General features: G+C 40.1%; 1 long non-coding RNA gene across 1 annotated transcript; it reads left to right on the forward strand.

Moving 5' to 3' along the window:
- The first annotated feature begins 10,319 nt into the window (after positions 1 to 10,319).
- On the forward strand, positions 10,320 to 11,072 carry LOC120930429. Its single transcript, XR_005747720.1, has 3 exons — positions 10,320 to 10,534; positions 10,793 to 10,850; positions 10,976 to 11,072. It is a non-coding gene; the product is annotated as an uncharacterized LOC120930429 (long non-coding RNA).
- The last annotated feature ends 1,257 nt before the right edge of the window (positions 11,073 to 12,329 follow it).

The raw sequence follows: 12,329 nt of genomic DNA on the forward strand, positions 1-12,329 counted from the left end.
CCATCTTAGCTATTGGCGCCGGAAATACCTGTGCCGCCATATTAGCTACTGGCTACTATTTCTCCATTCTGTATGCACTGCCTAGATGTTTACTTGGCTAATATAGCTGTAAGTGCCGGTGCTTACAGCTATATTAGCCAAGTAAACATCTAGGCAGTTTACCGGCATAGCATGTTCACTTGCAATTGGTTCTAATATTGAATCTAATTTAAACGTTTTGATTGGATTGGCGCAGGAACACTTTCTTGATATATTTTCTTTTACCTCCTTTTGGAGGCACATATGGTACTGCAGCAGATCACTTATATTAATCCTTTCTTGCGCCAGTGACACACACATTATACAATATTGGGTGCACTTTGTTGTTTGTTTTTATTATTATTAATAGTTTAACCTGGACTATTTAGTGCTAGTCATGTGTTCTTTTGTTTTGTGCCCACATCAGTTAGACTGGGATCTGTTCATCCTGCAAGCACAGGGACTAGATAGGCACTTTCATTGATAGTGTGACTATACTGTTCATTTTACAGTAAAACGACTTCAGTGTTGTCAGTGCTGTTGTAGCTGCTTAGATGCTGGTACAAGTAGCTGGATTCAAGTAGGTCGCCGCATTTTTAAGGCGGCGTAGCGTATTGTATTTACGCTACGCCGCCTTAAGTCAGAGAGGCAAGTACTGTATTCACAAAGTACTTGCCTCCTAACTTACAGCGGCGTAGCGTGAATGGGGTCGGCGTAAGCGCGCCTAATTCAAATTAGGCTGAGGGGGCGTGTTTTATGTTAATAAGGGGTGACCTGACGTGATTGAAGTTTTTTACATGCGCCGTCCGTGTACATATCCCAGTGTGCATTGCGCCTAAGTACACCGCAAGGACGTATTGGTTTTGACCTGAACGTAAATTATGTCCAGCCCTATTCACGGACGACTTACGCAAACAACGTAAAATTTTCAAATTTCGACGCGGGAACGACGGCCATACTTAACATTGACTAGTCCAGCTATTTGATGGAATAACTTTACACCTGAAAACGCCTTACGTAAACGGCGTATCTTTACTGTGACGGGCGCACGTACGTTCGTGAATAGGCGTATCTAGTGATTTACATATTCTACGCCGAACTCAACGGAAGCGCCACCTACCGACCAGCCTAAATATTGCACCCTAAGATACGACGGCGCAGGCTGTCGTATCTTAGCTAGGTTTAAGTGTATCTCAGTTTGAGAATACACTTAAACTTAGGACGGCGCAGATTCCGAGTTAGGTCGGCGTATCTACTGATACATCGGCCTAACTCTCTGTGAATCTAGCTACTGTATATCAGTTTTCCTGCAGGTTTTCTCTTCAGGTTTACCAAAACCATGTAGTGCAAGGGCCTGCCTGATTGCATACAAATTGAAACTCTTGAGGTTTGACCTCATATTAGATGGTTTTGGTAAACCTGAAGAGAAAACCTGCAGGAAAACTGATAGTGTGTATGGGGCTTAAGAAGAAGAGTTGAATAAATACATTTTCTTTCTTTCTTTTTTTTTTTTCTTTTTTTTTTACAGTTAATAGGACAGACACTTCATGGAAGGCTGCCCCTAACAATTACTGTTTCCATAAATAATTCAATATCTTTCTAGCTCCATATGTTTAGACTGCATAATTTATGCATCATGTGACTAAACCATGCATGCTAGGTCAGCTATATCTTCAACGCAACTATTTACTATTAATATGGAGCAAAAGATATATAATATCAATTGGAAATTAAACCATTTGTTTTTTAAGAAAAGTAGAATATTCACAACCTGAACTTTCCCTGAACTGGTAAATGAGACAGATGCACTATGGCCTTTTCTAAGCAGACAATGACTTGATTTTTTATTTCAGACAGGCTAAGCCTGAACATTTAGTCAATGCTGAAACTTGGGATATACAAGAGTGTACCATATTAATACAGATATATTGTAGTGGGGCATAATAAGGTCAAAGGGATAGGCCATGTGGGACTTACAGTTAATAAAAAAGTTTCAGTTCTAGATTAACCACGGGAAAAGATTTTAACATATCAATAATCTTCCTTTGTCCTAAAATGACGTAATCCAAAGTAATAGCCCTTGTGTATCTAATATCCAATTATATCTCTGTTATCAGGAAGGACTTCTTTCCAATAAAAAAATAAGTGGACAAAAAAAAACATGCAAATCAAAATTCTATGGGACCTGATACTAGCTGCTATTCTACTTTTGGTCTAATGGTGATAATGTAAAAATAAAAATATTGAAAAGGATTGTTTATCCCGGCAGTAAATTATAGGATGTACAGTATCAGAAACAATAAGCATAACCTGAACAGAAAAGTAAGCTGTGATGTTTTTACTCTCTCTTTAGGCTGTATGAATTACAAGGATATTAGAACTGAGGTTCATTCACCTGTTAAAAGCCAACAACCGTATCCCTTCCTAATATCTTCCTAATATCTTAATGCTGATCTTTACTACTTTCTTGAAGGTGGTAAATGCCTTCAAATTCACCAAGGCTAATAAAACTTGATAGACATTAATAGGATACACTTACCAAAACTTCACTAGCTTTTAGCTGTCATTTTAAGAAAGGTGTATGGCAATTTCTGTACTAATGGGAGGGGCTCAATTTATCCACAATTAAGCGCAGGAGATCCGCTCCCAGAAAATTACATATACTAGGGTGTATCAGCTCTCTCCCAGTCATCACTCCTCTACTTCTGTTACTGGCAATTATCAGCTGTCAAAATGACAGCTGGGAATTGCTTTGTATTACATAGCAGAAGTCAAAATGCAGCCACTCCTTGTGTAAACTTACACTTGCAAATATTATGATACTGATACACTGTAATGCAGTGTAACAATCTACTACAGGCATACCCCACTTTTAAGTACACAATGAGGTTTATTTACTAAAGCTGGAAAGCGCAAAATCAGGCTCACTTCTGCACAGAAACCAATGAGCTTCCAGATTTTATTACCAGGCTTAATTGAACACGATGGGGTTAGAAGCTCATTGGTTTCTATGCAGAAGTGAGCCTGATTTTGCGCTTTCCAGCTTTAGTAAAAAAAACTCATTGTGTACTTAAAAGTCGGGTATGCCTGTAGTACATTGTCATGTTTACTATTTATATGTAGACCAAAGGTCTAACCTTTGATCTGCATATGACATCATTTAAAGAACTGAAGTAAAATAAATAAATACTGTACAATAAATAAATAAAATGGGCACCTATTTAACGCTAATCAGTCCTAATTAACTCGTCCCTCCTCTTCTCTCCTTAGCTTTATATTTATATTTTTTACAATAAATGTTCTCTTTTTTTTCCTTTTTTTTCTTACATTCAGACAAAGGCTTAGAAAAAATAAGATACATTGGACCCTTCCTATAACAATTCCTTCTTGTATCAGTGTCAGATGTCCTATGTATATTATTCTAAAACAGGGGTCTCCAAACTGCGGCCCGAGGGCCAGGTGTGGCCCTTTGCTAGCCTTTATCCGGCCCTTGGGGCGCTATTCCTCCCACTGACACCAACAATGGGGCACTATTTCTTCCACCGATACCAATGATGGGATACCATTTCTCCTACTAATAGGAGCACTACTCCTCCTCTTATTGACCACCAACCCTGAGGCCATATTTATTTTCATAGATGCCGGGCCCGGGACATTTTCAGCCTCTGCTGGCCACAATCCGGCCCTCCTAAAGTCTAAAGGACAATAAACTGGCCCTTTTTTTGAAAAGTTTGGAGACCCCTGTTCTAAAAGATAAGAATGTTGCAACTAGAACTAGAGTTTTCTGTCCTTAGCAACTTCACAAACAGCCACCAAAATACTCCCACCTAGACTTTTGAATTGTAGAGCTTTAAACGTATCATGCTGTTGTCTCCTATTTGAAAAAGCTGATATATCACCAGCAGTGCTGCACAAGGTTCAAAAACAAACTAAGTAAACCATCAGGAGTGTTCTATAATTAACATAAGGGCCATGTATTCAGGATAGAGAAGGACCACAAATCACCTGGGCCCTTCTACAGAGGGACCCAGCTGTGTTTTCACCTAAAAAAAGTTGTGTGGCATGAGACTGGGTCTGTGTTTTAAGTGTCATAGGAAGTATCGACCTTAGTGCTGAAAAAAGCAGAAAGCGTGAAAATACATTGCATAGGGTTGTGAATGGTAGAAGAGAAGAGAGACGTGGTAACAGTGTAGTTGGAATGGCGAGCAAATATAATGTGCTGAAAGTTCTTGAGGGGGTTAGAATTAAGCTGGATAATACTATGGCAATAGGACAGGTGTAGACACAAATGAATATCCAAGAGGTGAGATGTAGATTCAGTGCACAGTACATTTAATAACATACACTCATCTGTTCATACCTGTAGCACCTACAGAGACCCACATACAAAATTAGAAGCAAGACCTACATCCAAAATTAGAATCAACATATTAAATGAGTATGCAAGTAAAATGACCTGTGTTTCCCCAGACATTGTCGTCGCAATATTCTGGCTAGACATGATCCTGTGGTCCACAACCACCAAGCTGGCTAACTTTGTTGAATTGACAGTACCCTGGTAAGATGGTGTTGAAAAAGCTTATGGAAGATTCTGATCTACAGTGCCTTGAAAATGTATTCCTACCCCTTGATTTTTTTACATTTTGTCATGTTACAACCTAAAACGTAAATGTATTTTATTGAGATTGTATGTGATAGACCAACACAATGTGGCACATAATTGTGAAGTGGAAGAAAAATGGTAAATGGTTTTCAATTTTTTGTAATGTAATTCAGCCCCCCAAAGTCAATAATTTGTAGAACCACCTTTCGCTGCAATTGCAGCTTCAAGGCTTTTTGGGTATGTCTCTACCAGCTTTGCACATCTAGAGAGTAGGGATGGGCCCGGTGTTTAAGTCGAACGTAAGATCGACTCGAATGGGTGTTCGCAAGAAGCCGTTTTATATTCTCCTACATATTTCTGGTAAAAAAAAAAAAAAAAATTACAATAAGCGTATATTGATTAGATTGTGCAAAAGTTATAGGGCCATATTCTGAGTAAAGTTACGATGGAGTATCTCAGCATACTCCATCGTATCTCTTTTTTTGGCCAGTGTATCTATGCGACTGATTCTTAGAATAATTTTCGCATAGATACGCTGAAGATCCGACATGTGTAAGTCACTTACACTGTCGGATCTTAAATGTAATTACTCCGCCGGCCGCTAGGTGGCGTTTACGTTCAGGTCTCAGGCAGGAAACAACATGCAAAACGAAACTAGAAACTACAGGTAAATTATATGATTGATTTTTATCTATTTTAATCATTTTTAACCACTTAAGGACCGGACCAATATGCTGCTAAATTACCCAAGGGGTTTTTACAATTCGGCACTGCGTCGCTTTAACAGACAATTGCGCGGTCGTGCAACGTGGCTCCCAAACAAAATTGGCGTCCTTTTTTTCCCACAAATAGAGCTTTCTTTTCGTGGTATTTGATCACCTCTGCAGTTTTTATTTTTTGTGCTATAAACAAAAATAGAGCGACAATTTTGAAAAAAATGCAATATTTTTTACTTTTTGCTATAATAAATATCCCCCAAAAATATATAAAAAAACATTTTTTTTCCTCAGTTTAGGCCGATACGTATTCTTCTACCTATTTTTGGTAAAAAAAATCTCAATAAGCGTTTATCGGTTGGTTTGCGCAAAATTTATAGCGTTTACAAAATAGGGGATAGTTTTATTGCATTTTTATAATTTTTTTTTTTTTACTACTTATGGCGGCGATCAGCGATTTTTTTCATGACTGCGACATTATGGCGAACACTTCGGACAATTTTGACACATTTTTGGGACCATTGTCATTTTCACAGCAAAAAATGCATTTAAATTGCATTGTTTATTGTAAAAAAGTCAGTTGCAGTTTGGGAGTTAACCACAGGGGGCGCTGTAGGAGTTTCGTTTCACCTAGTGTGTGTTTACAACTGTAGGGGGGTGTGGCTGTAGGTGTGACGTCATCGATCGTGTCTCCCTATAAAAGGGATGACACGATCGATGCAGCCGCCACAGTGAGGCACGGGGAAGCCGTGTTTACACGCGGCTCTCCCCGTTCTTCAGCTCCAGGGACCGATCGCCGCACTCCAGTCCGTGACCCATGGCTGGGTACTAGTACAGGACGTACCTGTACGTACATGTGCCCAGCCGTGCCATTCTGCCGACGTATATGTGCAGGAGGCAGTCCGGAAGTGGTTAAAAGGAATCGGTTAACTAGTATGTCTCTATACCCTGTAAACAGTCATTTCAGCATAAAATTGTTTTTTTATTTACAACTCCTTTAAGGAGGAGACCGATTGATGTTCCTATATATTGGGAACAACAGATCAGTATCCTCACCCCTGACAGAATGGGGATTTGTGTGTTTATACACACAAATCCCTATTCTCGCTCTGTCAGGAGCAACCGTGGGTGCACGGTGGACATCGGGTCCTTAGGGATGCGCGTGCACCACCTATACTCCTTAAAGTGCCTGCCGTACAACTACGGCAATTTGGGCAGGAGTGACATTCTGCCGTCGTCAATTGGCAGGTAGTCAGCAAGTGGTTAAGGAGAACTCCACACCATAATTTAAAAAAACAGCGTGGGGTCCCTCCCAAAATCCATACCAGGCCCTTTGGGTCTGGAATAGATTTTAAGGGGAACTCCATGTCCAATATTTTAAATTTCTCTTGGCTGTGACAGCTGTGACAGTTGTTATATAGGCAAGGGCGGGTCATCTGGTTATGTCAGCTGGTGGCCCCGCCCTTGCCTATATAACAGCTGTCACAGTAAAAAGACAGCAGTTGGCGGGAGCCCTCCCATGGTGGGCAAAGTATTTTATTTTTTCGGTTCCATTGGATTGACGATGGATGTACATTGTGGAAAACTTTTTTTAAATAAAGGAATTGTCAAAAACTGTCTTTTGTGTTTTTTTTCTTTTTGACAGTTTTTTGGGTGAATGGGTAGGGGGGGCAGGATCTGAGGTCCAGATTCCAAAAAGGCCCCTGCCCGCACACCCCCACAACCACCTGGCCATGGTTGTGGGGACGTGGTCCTTGTGGGGACCCCGAAGCACCCTTCCCATGTTGAGGGCATGTGGCCTGGTATGGTTCAGGAGGGGGGGGGCGATCTCTTGCTCAGATAAGGATCTGGTTTGGATTTTGGGAGGGACCCCACTCCAATTTTATTTTTATTTTGGCATGGAGTTTCCCTTAAAATCAATACCAGACCCAAAGGGCCTGGTATGCATTTTGGGGGGACCCCACACTGTTTTTTTTTAATTTTGGCATGGAGTTTCCCCTAAAATCATACAGGGCCTTGTATGGACTGGGGGAAGAACCCATGCTGATTTTTTCCTTGATTTTTATCTATATTGCCAGGATCCAGCAATACATCACAGCCACAGGTAATTTTAACCACTCAAGGACCGCCACACGCCTATGTACTTCGGCAGAATGGCATGGCTGGGCACAAGGGCATACAGGTACATCCCCTTTAAGATCTTAGCCGTGGGTTGCATGCGCGCCGCCGGTGGCGCGCTCGCGACCCAGTCCTGAGCTACGTGACCGCGCCCGCGGGACCCTCGGACCCCATTGCTGCGGGTGTCCTGCGATTGGGTCACAGAGCTGAAGAATGGGGAGAGGTAAGTGTAAACAAACCTTTCCCCATTCTTCCTAGTGGCAGTGTCAGTGATCGTCTGTTCCCTGTCATAGGGAATGACAATCAGTGACGTATCACGCCAGGCCACGCCCCCCCTACAGTAAGAATCACAAACTAGGGCACACTTAACCCCTACAGTGCCCTGCTAGTGGTTAACCCCTTCACTGCCAGTATAATTTTCACAGTAATCAGTGCATTTTTATGGCACTGATCGCTGTAAAAATGACAATGGTCCCAAAAATGTGTCAAAAGTGTCCGATGTGTCCGCTATAATGTCGCAGTCATGATAAAAATTGCTGATCACAGCCATTACTAGTAAAAAAAAGTATTAATAAAAATGCCATAAAACTATGCCCTATTTTGTAGACGCTATAACTTTTGCGCACACCGATCAATAAACGCTTATCGCGATTTTTTTACCAAAAATATGTACAATACGTATCGGCCTAAACTGAGGAAAAAACATGTTTTTATATATATATATATTTTTGGGGGATATTTATTATAGCAAAAAGTAAAAAATATAGCATTTTTTTCAAAATTGTCACTCTACGCCAATTTTTTTCGCAGCCACGTCGCATGACCGCGCAATTGTCAGTTAAAACGGCTCAGAGCCGAATCACAAAAAGTGGCCTTGTCCTTTAGCTACAAAATGGTCTGGGCTTAAGTGGTTAAATTAAATCTTTTCGTTTAGAAATTGTATTTTTCTGTGGCACGGTGAAACACATCACACAGATCCACCACTTTACAGACAGACTAAGGGGACCGCCCAGGCACGATATTTAAATGAACATTAAATTGTTATTGTTTTACTTTAAGCATTATTAACCACCTCAATACAGGGCACATTCACCCCCTTCCTGCCCAGGCCATTTTTCAGCTTTCAGCGTTGTCACACTTTGAATGACAGACGTGCGGTCATGCAACACTGTACCCAAAAAAATTTTTTTATCCTTTCTTCACACAAATAGAGCTTTCGTTTGGTGGTATTTAATCACTGCTGTTTTTTTGTTTTTTTTAAAGTCAGAACATTTTGAAAAAAAAGACGTCTGATTTGGTTTCTCTCAGTAAATTTTCTAAATACGTGATTTTTCTAATTCACTTATGTGCTCCGATGAGGCTGCATTGATGGGCACTGATAGGCGGCACTCGTGGGCACTGATAGGTGGGACTGGTGGGCAATGATTAGGTGGCACTGATGAGGAGCCACTAATATGCTGCATTGATAGGCACTGATAGGTGGCACTGGTGGACAATAATGGGCAGCCCGGAAATCCCTATAATGGAAAGTCCACTGATATGCGTCTCTCATCTACTAAAGACGAGGTATCCCATATCTATACCATAAGTATTCAATCACCGATAGAAAAACAGTAAAGACAGGGAAAAGGGAGGAAAGGAGTAGAGAAAGAGAGAGGTAGAGGAGTATAAGAGTAGATGTCCTGACAGACATTCCATACACATTCAATCAAACTACGGTGTCAGAGGGACATGCACGTAATTGGCCCACAGTTTTCATGTGGCTTCGAACCTCTGCACCGAGTCCTGTGATATGCTGACCATCTTCTACTGGGTCATGATCCAAGTGATTTTCTTTTTTGCCATGGTGCAGGATATGTAAGGTTGCTTCCAGGCTCTCGCTATTGTCAATTTAGCCCCCAGGAAGATGAAGTGGGTCAGCCTCCTTTTGCTTTTGGAGGCCTTTCTAATAGTTGTCCTGTTGACAGCTGAGCTGTGGATCTTTGCAGCTCCTCCAGTGTTACCATGGGCCAACTGGCTGCTTCTCTGATTAATGCTCTCCTTGCCCCACCTGTCAGTTTAGGTGGACAGCCATGTCTTGGTAGGTTTGCAGTTGTGCCATTCTCTTTCTATTTTTGGATGATGGATTGAACAGTGCTCTGTGAGATGTTCAAAGCTTGGGATATTTTTTTATAACCTAACCCTGCTTTAAACTTCTCCACAACTTTATCTCTGACCTATCTGATGTGTTCCTTTTCCTTCATGATGCTTTTTGTTCACTAAGGTTCGCTTAAAACCTCTGAGGGCTTCACAGAACAGCTGTATTTATACTGAGATTAAATTACACACAGGTGGACTCTATTTACTAATCAGGAGACTTCTGAAGTCAATTGGTTCCACTAGATTTTAGTTAGGGGTAACTGAGTAAAGATGGCTGAATACAAATGCACGCCACTCTGTTAGATATTTATTTGTAAAACATTTATCATTTTCCTTACACTTTACAATTATGTGTCACGTTGTGTTGATCTATCAAATAAAATCCCAATAAAATACATTCATGTTTTTGGTTGTAACATGACAAAATGTGGAAAATTTCCAAGGGTATGAATATTTTTTCAAGGCACTGTATCTCTAGTGCCAAGATTGTCTGGATAGGCACCAACGTCCCGAAAGTCACTAATCACCAAAACAATTTCTTACAACTTTGGGACTTGTGGGACTTTTAAGATGCCTAGTAACGTACAGAATATACTATACTATACTGGTAAAATCCAATCATTTATTATAAAAAGATTAAAACATATCCCATTGTGCCTGCGATCCTTATATAGATCTTATACAGGTATGTGTATTTTTTTTTTTGCAATTTCTAAATAATCTCGGCTCCGTTTTGATAATGTTTATACAATTTATTTTATTTTTATCTTTTTCTATGGTTGCCCCGTTTGGAGGCAGGGACACCTTTGTAATTTGTAGCCAATTGTTATCGTTTAAACAGATATTTTGGGAAATCTATATGATTCCTTCCTTGAATTAACACTGCAGCTGGATTGCTCATTGATGTCCCTGGTCTTTAACCCCATAAACCGTTATATATGTAAGTCATTTATGCTTTATGGTCTCACAGTCATTACTGCTAAACTAAGTTAACCAATATTTTGGTCATTATGTCTTAAATACATATATATCTCACAGATAATAATATGTTAACCCCCTAGCCATCCCTATTGCTTTGGCTATGGTGTGTTGTGTTTTTTTGTTTTTTGTTTTTTTTTTCCTCTGTCTCACTTACATGTTAACCCTTATATGACTGTCCTTTTGTGACCATTTTCAAACTTTTCCTGCTCATTTGCAGGATCATGCACATGACCATTTTCACCTCGGCGGTTTTCTGTGTTTGTCGCTAGTTGTGGGTAAGATAGTGTGGCCTTTAAACTTTGGAACCATTTTTTACCATTATATGTTGTACCTGATTTAAGCAATTGGAATGTGTATTATATTTTACTGGTTAATGCTTGTGTATATATATACCTTTCAGTTGCATATTTTGACTGGATATCGCTCCCTCCCCTGAAGAAGCGGAAGTCCGCGAAACATGTAGGGTCTATGCGATTTCCTTTTCCAGTTGCATCCATATTTACAACTGACTGATGCTGTGTTATCCACTGAATCAAATCAACAAACTGGTTGTCCACTTTTCTTTTAAACTATTGTATTGTATGTTTTGTATTAATAAATAAAGCATTTTTGTAATTTTCTAACAAGAATTGTGCTTTCTCATCACTATCAATTTGCTAAAGTACGCACCGCAAATTATCCCCTTCCCTTTCCCATTTGAAAAAACTTTATCTATCTAATTGGGATTAGGTGCCTTATTTTTGGGTGAATCTACACATCTTGGACCATATTTCCAATATCCCATTTAGACTTGACAACACTATTTTCACAAATGTATTTCATAGCATAAATACATGGGAATCTTTCCTATATGTTTTACAATAAATGGTTATTCATTACCCTCCACTCAACATAACTTGACTCCACCCCCACTTTCTCAGGTTCTGTGAAAATAAAAATAACAGTCACAATACACTTCAACCAATAAATGTGTACATGCAATATTTTTTTTTTTTTTTACAGTATACACAGTATACCATAAAATAAAAGATATGTGTATCCAAGACTGGAGTTATGTGCATGGGGACCGCCATCGACACCAAACCTCTCCCTGAGAGAAGGACAGGCTGAAAAAAAACCTTTTAAATATATAATTATTCATTAAAATGGAAATGATCCTAATAAAGGAGTGGGGGATGTTCAGAATGGGCTAATATTACTTACAAAGTAAATGATATATGTGGGAGCCTGATGGTCTTTCCTTTCAAGACACAAGCAACCAACAACCAAAGTTGCACTAGTCCCCTTTCCTATTTCCTACTCTTCAAAAATACTTTGGGCTAGATTCAGCAAGAAGATACGGCGGCGTATCTCCAAATACGCTGCCGTAAATTCAAATCTGCGCCGGCGTATCTTTACGCCGATTCTCCAAGGCAGATACGTCGAAAAAATAGGCTTCCGCCGACGTAACTTGAATGTGCAATTGTGTGAATTTTTGTGCTGGCCGCTAGGGGGCGCTTCCGTTGTTTTCGGCGTAGAGTATGCAAATTACCTAGTTACGCCGATTCACAAACATACGTGCGCCTGGCGGTAGTTTTTTACGTCGTTTGCATAAGGCTTTTTCGGCGTAACGTTGCTCCTGCTTCTATGAGGCGCACGCAATGTTAAGTATGGACGTCGTTCCCGCTTCGATTTTTGAATTTTTTACGTTGTTTGCGTAAGTCGTTCGCGAATAGGGCTGGACGTAATTTACGTTCACGTCGAAACCAATACGT

This window comes from Rana temporaria, chromosome 3 (genome assembly GCF_905171775.1).
Source record: "Rana temporaria chromosome 3, aRanTem1.1, whole genome shotgun sequence".
NCBI classification, from domain to species: Eukaryota; Metazoa; Chordata; class Amphibia; order Anura; family Ranidae; genus Rana; species Rana temporaria.